This window comes from Lontra canadensis, unplaced genomic scaffold (genome assembly GCF_010015895.1).
Source record: "Lontra canadensis isolate GAN:19392208 unplaced genomic scaffold, GSC_riverotter_1.0 scaffold100, whole genome shotgun sequence".
Taxonomy (NCBI): Eukaryota; Metazoa; Chordata; class Mammalia; order Carnivora; family Mustelidae; genus Lontra; species Lontra canadensis.
Window position 1 is genome coordinate 4,329,088 of NW_022631094.1, and position 9,303 is coordinate 4,338,390.

The 9,303-nt window shown below is 37.5% G+C and overlaps 1 pseudogene; it reads left to right on the plus strand.

The window, feature by feature from the left end:
• Window positions 1–7,135: 7,135 nt before the first annotated feature.
• Window positions 7,136–8,846, plus strand: LOC116855285 (annotated as a pseudogene).
• The last annotated feature ends 457 nt before the right edge of the window (window positions 8,847–9,303 follow it).

Genomic DNA, 9,303 nt, shown 5'->3' on the forward strand with positions numbered 1-9,303 from the left:
TTAAACCATTTGGGATTTGGAGTTTCTTTAAGTGCCTCTTAAGTAAAGCTTGTTTTTAATAGACTAGTTCAAGAAATACACTTTTCAATGGAAAAAAATGAGTTCTAATTTTGGCTGCCACCTGTTAGCTATATTATCTTTATAAGGTAATTACCATCTCCAGCCTCGGTTTTCTCAACCATAAAATGAAATGATTGGACTAGAGAATTTCTAAATCATTCCAGTATCCTCTGATTCTAGTATTTCTCAAGACAAAATCCTCTGTTCAGATCCTTCCCTTTTTTGTTCCGTGATTTGTTTCACTATTTTCTCCTGATACTTAAAAGGACTTTGGGAGAGCTACTAGTTATGAAAAACCATTTCCCATAAACATCATATCATACATGTTTCCTATTAGGGCTTCTGACATTCCACATGTTTTCAAAGGTAATTGGAAATACTGGAGACAATTTAAGGGTCATTATTGTGTTAGCCAAGAAAATAGCTAATGATGACTTTAGCTACCAGACTATTCAGCCGATCATAAGACCCATTAGCTCAATTAAGTAAATCAAATAGGAAAGACCATTTAGACTTAAAAAGCCGCCCACCACTAACTACTATTTGCCAGGGAGGCTTCTATTTTACGGCGAATTCAAATTGTTTGTTCCTTCTATGAAGAAGAAAATGACCAGATCATCTTACAATAGTAAATGTAGTGACTCGAGATCACTTAACATACATAATTATACACCAAAAATTCCATTAAATTGCCATTTCAAGAAATCAGGTAAAACTAGAAGTCTTCTGTCTGAACAAGACTTGGGCTTTCTGGAGTGGTATATTGTATTCACTATACTGAGTTAGGTGTGGGAAGAAGCACACGGTCTTTCTGGCCATAAGGAAATTTTCCCATCCCTGGAATGGTCTGTAGGTTCAGGTGAGGGAGAAGGCAAAGAACCAGCATTGAAGTAAACATTTAGGATCCCATCCATTCCAGTTCTAGTTGTTCGCCGTGTTTGGATATGAAGTACGCATTTAAGCTTTCAGAGACCAAGTCCACAGATAGTGTTGACTTCAAGTTCAAGTCTTTTATTATTCAAGTGGGTGGTTCACAGGCAGTTTGAAGTGACTCAATGGAGAGAAAAGAAAACCACTGCTCATACGATTTAATATTTATTAAGTGTGGTTATTATATTCAGGCCATGCTATTGCTGGACAGAGTTGGTCCATTGAAAGAATGTTCAAAATGGATGCAGTGAATATTTTATTCAATTATAAATTTAGGAACTATTTGCAATGTTTGACAACTGGCTTTCCAGCACTGCTTTTTGCGGTGTTGACTGACACATGCTGCCAAAATGATGTCATCTGGATTGTTGCACAACTGCTAGAAATTCAACAAGGGCTCTGGTGAGCCAAATCCAATAGCACCAGCACACTCTTGGATTTGACTGAAGCTAAGAAATCTGAAGGCGAATGGCTTTCCATGTAATTGGCCTTCCAAGAAAATCCTTGTTAGACAACACACCTTCATTCCAAATTGAGAGAGGGTGTTGGGTAACTTTTTCAGAAGATGCCTATGAAGGATCCCTTTAGAACAAGGCCAGACATCAGGAAATCTACATCCTAAATATCGACACCGGCTGTGGGGCTGTGAGTAGGTCATTCCCTGGGACTCCTGTGTAAAATAAACAGATTTCCTATCTGAGAGGTGTAAGTTCTCTTCCATTTTTAATACTTTGGTTGCAGTTGAGTCCTAAAGTCAACTCCAGGGCAGAGAGGAAGTGGCCACTGAGACGTAAGTGATCACTAACCAGAAATGAATGGGGAATCTCCAGTGCTTCTCACCGACTTGCTTGGATCTTGACTTCTAAGAGAGGCTTTTTTTTTTTTTTTTTTTTTTGATCGTGGATAAGCGTGGGCACAGATATGCTTTCTCCCATGCCTTTCTTCCCTTCTGTCAATAATTTCTCCCTCCTCTCAGCCCACCCAATGCTACGCTTAATCTGGCCTTTAAAAAAGGTGACCCTTTGTCCCTATCCCCACATCTTTCGCCTACGTGTCACAAGGTAGTCAGTAACTAGTCATTGTCTCACATTCATGCTGAAATACTCATTGCTGGGAGCAACATGAAAATACCAAATGTGTAAAAACAACTCATATGACGCAGGTTCTCTAAAATAATAATGTAATAAAAGGAAACTAGTCACTCATTTTTCCGTATTCAGTTGTACCTTCCTAGTCATTATTTTTGATACTTATCCATTTTTTAAAGATTTTATTTATTTATTAGACAGAGAGAGAGAGCAAGAGAGAGAGAGAGAGAGAGGACGAGCATAGAGGCGGGGCAGAGGGAGAAGCAGGAAGCCTGATGTGGGCTGATCCCAGACTCTGGGATCATGACTTGAGCCAAAGGCAGACACGTAACGGACTGAGCCATCCAGGCGCCCCAATACTTATCCATTTAAACATCAATTCCATGCACAATCCACTCAAAATATACCTGGTGAATGAATAAATGAATGAATGGCTGGCTGGCTGTCTGAATGGATGAAATGGGCTCTCGAGTTCGTTTTCAGCCTTAGAGTGTTACGACACATTTCTCCTGTTTCCATATTTTTCTTTATGATCTCTGTTTATTTCTAGAGAACAGCAAATCACTTCTTGCACAGTGGGGGGGATTTTGGCAAGAAAATCGTACTCTTTACCTGTCAGCTACCTTCCAGAAACACAGGAACTGAGAGACTGAGAAAGTAGAAAACATGCCAGGCAATTGCTAACAGTTGGTGGAGCAGCAAGTGCACGGGAGAGGGTGGCATTTGTCCCTATTTCTATGCTCTGATTGGAAGCTTGTACGACAGATGTACTGGGGGCTGAAGATAGCGGTGCTCATTTGTGGAGGTGAGACGCTAGAAAATGCGCAGGCCACTACTAGCAGTGGAAGCACAGAGCCTCGGGCTGATGAACCTGTTGGTCCTGCTGGTGGTTTTCCTTCAGCAACATTTTTCACCATTTGTAGTGCTAGCAGCAAAGACAAGGATTGCTAAGGTAACATTTCTTTATCAGGCTAGAGTGTCAGACCTAGAGGGCATGGAACAGGGGAGCCTGGGTGGCTCCGTTGGTTTAAGGTCTTATCCAGGGGTCCTGGGATGGAGCCCTGCATGGGGCTCTCTACTCCCCGGGGAGTCTGCTTCTCCCTCTCCAGGGAGAATTAATAAATCAAACAAATCAAATCAAACCAAATAAATCAAAATCAAATAAATCAGAAAAATCAAATTGATAAATACTTAAAAAAAATAACAGGCATGGAATATTTTGAAACTACTGTCATTTTGTTTATTTCTGAGTAAAATTTATCTCCAACTTGACAAAATTATCATCCCCTCAAACTTTTTTGTTGTTGTTGTTGTTGTTAACCATAAAAATGGCGTGAAGTATAATTCTAATGTTACTTAGCAGTTTTTTTCTGATATCACCCTTTTATCTTTTTTATTTGTATAGTATTTAAAACTTCTTTCTTACTCCTACTTTTATTTGTATTTATTTATTTTATTTTATTCTTATTTGGGGTTTTTTTTTCTCACATGTGCTTATATTTCCCTAAGTACAAAAAAAAAAATCTTAAGGAGTTGTAGGAACAACCACATCTTCAACATAGTAAATAAATTCTTCACAGAGGTTATGAAATATTTCTGAAATAAAGATGGTAAAACAAATATCCCTGACAAAGTGGTAGTTTACTTACAATTACAAAGTGGGAGTTAATCCTTAACTTTGTATTTTAATCGATTTGCATATTTAGTTTAAGTTAGTTTTTGGTCTTTATTTGACTAATAAAAAGTTGAAATTGCATAGATTTTTATATACCCCCCAAATTTTTAAAAATGAGAAGTTATAGAAGGCATAGCATTTTGATGTTTTTAAAAAGTTGGTAAAGAGAGAGAGAGGGAGACAATGTCTGTTTCTAATTACACAGATTATTTAAGAAAAAGAATTTAAGTCAGCTGATATTTTTCCTTTCATTATTTATGATTTAAACCAGCTCATCTTTTTCCTTTCATTATTTACATGACATCTAATAACTGGTCTGATTGAGTTTAAATATTTGTGGTGGGTTGCTCTTGGCTCCATATTTATAGAAGAATGACTAAAAGAGTCACATGTCTCACCAATAGGAGTTTCATACTGTTCATGAAACACAGTACTGCAGAGGGTAAATTCTCTGCTTTCCTCATTTTGATTCTCTTCTTATACCCACGAACTAATGCAAATCAGGTCACGAGTTATTAACAACATTGTCAATCAAGAGAGTAAAATTAGTAATAAGCTATACATGCCCAAGCTCAAATGCTGTCCTTCCTTTTAGAGGAATGTTTCATCAGTGACAAACCCAACATGTCTACTCATAACCTGGACTCTGAATCCAATGGAAGGATTATGTATAGAGTCTGTAGTTGATTAGAACCTGATCTGCTGTTACATAAATGGTCTTGAAGGCCTTTGCACTGTAGCTAGTGGAGACCAACTTACCAAAGACACTACCCTCCCCCTACAAAGGAAGTCCTTGCGATTTTCACACAGTGAGTTCCTATAGAAGAGAGAAATGCTGTAAAAAGAATAATTGCAAACCCCTTCATGATTGTGAAACTGAAAAGGGATTAGGCTGGGAACAGTCAGAAACAGCTTTTTTGGGTCTGGCCTTAGAGTATGGGCTTCCTCTATCTCATCTGCACACAAATTTATTAACTACAGGGATGGGGTGGGGGTTCCCTGTACCTTGCATTCCTATGTAGCTATGAATTAATTCCCAAATGCCAATGTGAATCTGTTTTCCTTTCATATTTGGGGGCACAGCTGGAAATATTATACCATTTGCCACATGCATGTGCTCAGCGCAATCTCTTGCTCACAGAGTGAAGTGAACGGGTGAAGAAGTCATTGATCCATCCTTTACTTATCTTAGTGTGTGGACAATAAATTGTCTCAAAATTGCTACAGATTTCTACAGCAATGAAAACAAAACAAAAAATGGAGAGAAAATAATAGAGTCTTGTGTCTCTAAAAAACTAACTAATGCTTATATTCCACTATTGAATTTTAAGAACGTTCGAGACCTTAAAAGAGGTGCAAAAGTGAAAATGAGTTTCCTTGGTATAAAGTAAGAACACTGAACTCAGGATCAAAAGATCTGGCAAGTGAAATATTTTATAGACAAAAAAAAGTTTCATTGTAGCTTAGATGACTGCTATAGATAATTTTTCTAAATGTCAAGATGACACCATATAATGAGTAGCAGATAGGGATTAAGCTTTGAGAGTTTAGGGGAGGGATCTCCAAGTTCTTGGGAGTTACAAGCCTCATTGTTATTTAATTTTTAGATGTTTCCCACACACCTAGAGGTACTTTTCAACACATTTTAAAAATTTAAACTGGACTCAAATAAAATACATACATAGTAAAAGAAATCCATTCGAATTGAGAGAGGAAATTAAGGAAATGCTTACTCTGATTATGGAGTGTGAATAGTAAGTCTATATTTTGAATAGTAAGTCTATATTAAAGTATAATTAGTGTAATAAAAAAACACTAGTAAAAGGAAGAAAATAATTCCTTACATGAGAGAATACTATGATATACACCTTTACCTCTATCACTATATATTACTTTGAATTACTAATATGAAAAGATATAGAAGTAGAATAAAGAAAAAGAACACAATTACATGTGTTAACCAAGTTCTACAAATTAATACCATCTCAAGAATTTTGCATTATTCCTTAGACAATTAGATATATCCTGGGATGTTTTCAAATAAAAACTGGAAATCTCCACTATAGAAAAATAAATAAATAAAAATGCAGAGCATATCAGAACAAAGTAGATGTCCCTGATTAAACAGCAAAGTTCTGATTCATTGTTCCTCTTGGATAGACCTCCCAGGAGTACTTTTTATTGATGTGAATCATTTATCTGATTGTTCACAGGGATTCCTCAGTAAGCTGCTGAAGTACCTACTTTTGATCATTGAGGCCAGAGACCAGAAGACATCCAATATCACTGTCATTACTTTTGCTCCTAGAAAGATGGCAAAATTCTGGGGGATATTTTAGTCCTGTCATGAAATTTAAGATAATGCTGAGAGTTTAAGAAACTGTGGAATACCCCAAGAGATATTGTTATTTAGGCTTCCAAGCACCTAAAAGTCTGTTTGTAAATAGTGACTGAAGGAGAAATAGAAGAAAGGGAAAGAGAAAAGAAGGAAAAGGGAAAGAAAATAAGGAAATTGATGGATGCCAATATTTACACAAATTACTCTGAATGGAAATGACAACGTAAAAGTAGGCTTATTACCACCCTCAAAGTAAGCAAACTTCTCAGGACAGTTTTCTCTTCTACAACCCAAAAACGTATTCTGTAACTGTTATCAGCTTAAGAAGAATCCAAGGGTTTATCAATAAATGCAAATTATGTGATACATGGAGATGAAAAACCAAGTACTCATATGATGTACTATAGACACTTTAAAGTTATGTTAAAGTTGAGTTCACTTTTTGCCACTAACGTATGCCATTTTTGGATCTTAAAGTCATATACATCCACTCCACACAAAATGACCTCGTGATCTTTTCATGAGTTAAAAAGGGGGAAAAGGAAGAGAAGACTTTTGAGAGACAAAGCCGTGGTTGGAGAAGTGGTCAATGGCAAGGAATAGTCAAGATAATACAGGTAGCCTGGTAATTACAGGAAGATCAAAGAACCATATGTCTCAGTAAAGAATCAGATTACATTTAAGAATCCTCAGCCAGGGAAGTCTGATTCCGTCCATGATTCAGTAAATGATGCAAAACTAACTCTCCTATTGAGAGTAGCTATAAAACTGGACAAAATATATGAGGTAATTGTTGCTCGAATTGAAAACAGTTAGTGCCAGGCTGCTATCCCTGAGAGAAGATAGACTTACAGTCATGCCAACTCTCTGTCTAGGGAAAATACCCTGACTCTGGCACAGGGAGCTGGAGCCCAAGCAAAGCATGATGATCTTTCTGAGTGGAGAAAGTAGAAATCAAGTATAAGGCTTTTAAAGTCACTAGAATCTGTGATGCAGGGTGCTGGGAAGGACAGCCGTGCAGTGGAGTAGATCCCAGAAGTCTCCATGTGGTCTCTCCACAAGTTCTTGGCTAAGGGTTTAGCTGAGTATGCACAAGGTGAGCAGTGAATGGCTTCCTGGAGAGCAGCAATAGGGTAGAAAGTGAAATTAAGTTACCAGAATTTGAGCAATGCTGGAAGATGTTGGAGTTCCAGTCCAGTAGGAAAGGAAAGAACTTGCTAACCCTTTGGCATCCAGCAACAAAAAACCCCACTTATTTTAGCAATAAGAACCATATCCCAGAGGAAGGTCTACCCCAGATATGACCTAAACAAACCTCTAAAGTGAAACCATCTCTACACAAGTTCAACTTGATTAGTTAGTAATTGGATGGCCTATCAGAATAATAGCAACACTTCCCAGGAAAAAGATAACAGAATCTTAAGACTCTAAGATGTATTATCTATGCTATTGAGAATGTAATAACAACTACTAGACATTAAAAAAAAGTGACCAATAGTCAAGAAAAAAGCAGATAACATATCTCAAGGTAAAGCAGATGATGGAGTTAAGACAGTAACAATAAAACAGATATGATAAATATGTCTAAGTATTTAAAGAAAATATTGTCTTAATTATGAATTGTTAGAGAATCTCAGCAGAGAGATGGAAACAGAAAGAGAAAGAAAAAAGGAAATGGAATTCTTGGACAAAAGACTACAATGGCTTGGGATTTTTTAAATTCAGCAGAAAGAATTAATGGTAGACTGAAAGTAAAATAAGAGTCAGGACCAAGAAGACAGATTAATAAAAATAACTCAATCTGAAAAATGGAAAGAGGAAAAGGTGGAAGAAAAGCAAAGATCCTTGGAAATCTATAGCACAATATGTAACTTCTAATTTATATTGGAATTAGAATCCCAGAAGAAGTGAATGATAATATTTTAAGAAATAAAGAGCTCTCTCCTTCAACTATCCAAGGTGCCAAAAGGAAAGAAGACTCAGGAGAAGAAGGAGGCCTTTGCTCCTGCTTTTATGAAGAAGGAGGAGGCCAAGAATGTGGTCATTCTCCTGTTGAGAAAAGGCCCAAGAATTTTGGCATCAGACAGTCCAAAAGGACCTCACCCCGTTTGTCAGATGGTCCTGCTATATCTGGCTGCAGGCTCACAGGGCAATTCTCCATAATTGTCTAAAATTGCCTTCTGTGATCAACCAGTTGATCTTGCTTATTGAACTGCCAGCTACTTGAACTGCCAGCTACTCAACTACTTAAGGTGACCCACAAATATAGACCAGACACAAAGCAAGAGAAGAAGCAGAGATTGTTGGTCTGGGCTGAGAAGAAAGCTGCTGAAAAAGGGGATGTCCCCACTAAGAGGCCATCTGTCCTTTGAGCTGGGGATAATACTGTCATCACATTGGTGGAAAACAAGAAGGTTCAGCTGGTAATGATTGCACATGATGTGGATCCCATTGAGCTGGTTGTCTTCCTGACTGTCCTGTGTTGTAAGATGGAGGTTCTCTACTGCATTATTAGGAGGAAGGCCAGGCTTGGGCATCTGGTCAACAGGGAGGCCTACACCACCCTTGCCTTCATCCAGGTTAACTTGGAAGGCAAAGGAGCTCTGCATAAGCTGGTAAGGACCAATTATAATGACAGATATGATAAGAGCCACATTGTCAGTGGGGAGGCAATGTTCTGGGTCCAAAGTAATTAGCTCACATTGCCAAGTTGGGAAAGACAAAGCCTAAAGAACTTGTCACCAAACTGGGCTAAGTGTACACTGTTGAGTTTTCTGTATATAAAAGTAATAAAAAGTAATAAAAAGTAGTTCCTGAATTTTCTGTATATAAAAGTAATAAAAAGTAATAAAAAGTAGTTCCTGGGTGGCTCAATTGGTTAAGTGTCTGACTTGATTTCTGCTCAGGTCATGATCTCATGGTCATGGGATCAAGCCTTAAGTCAGACTCTGCACTCAGCAGGGAATCTGCTTGAGAGTCCCTCTCCTCTCTCTCTGCCTCTCTCCTTCCTGTGCCCGTGTTCTCTCTCTAAAATAAATAAATAAACCTTTCAAAAATATTTAAAAAAAGTTCATTTAAAAAAAAAAAGGATGACTCAAATTTTCCTAGATTGACTCACATTTTCCTAGATTTGAGGAAAAATGTCAACTTATACATTCAAGAAGCTCAGTGCACCATAAGTAAGATAAATGCAAACTAAACCACTTTAAGAT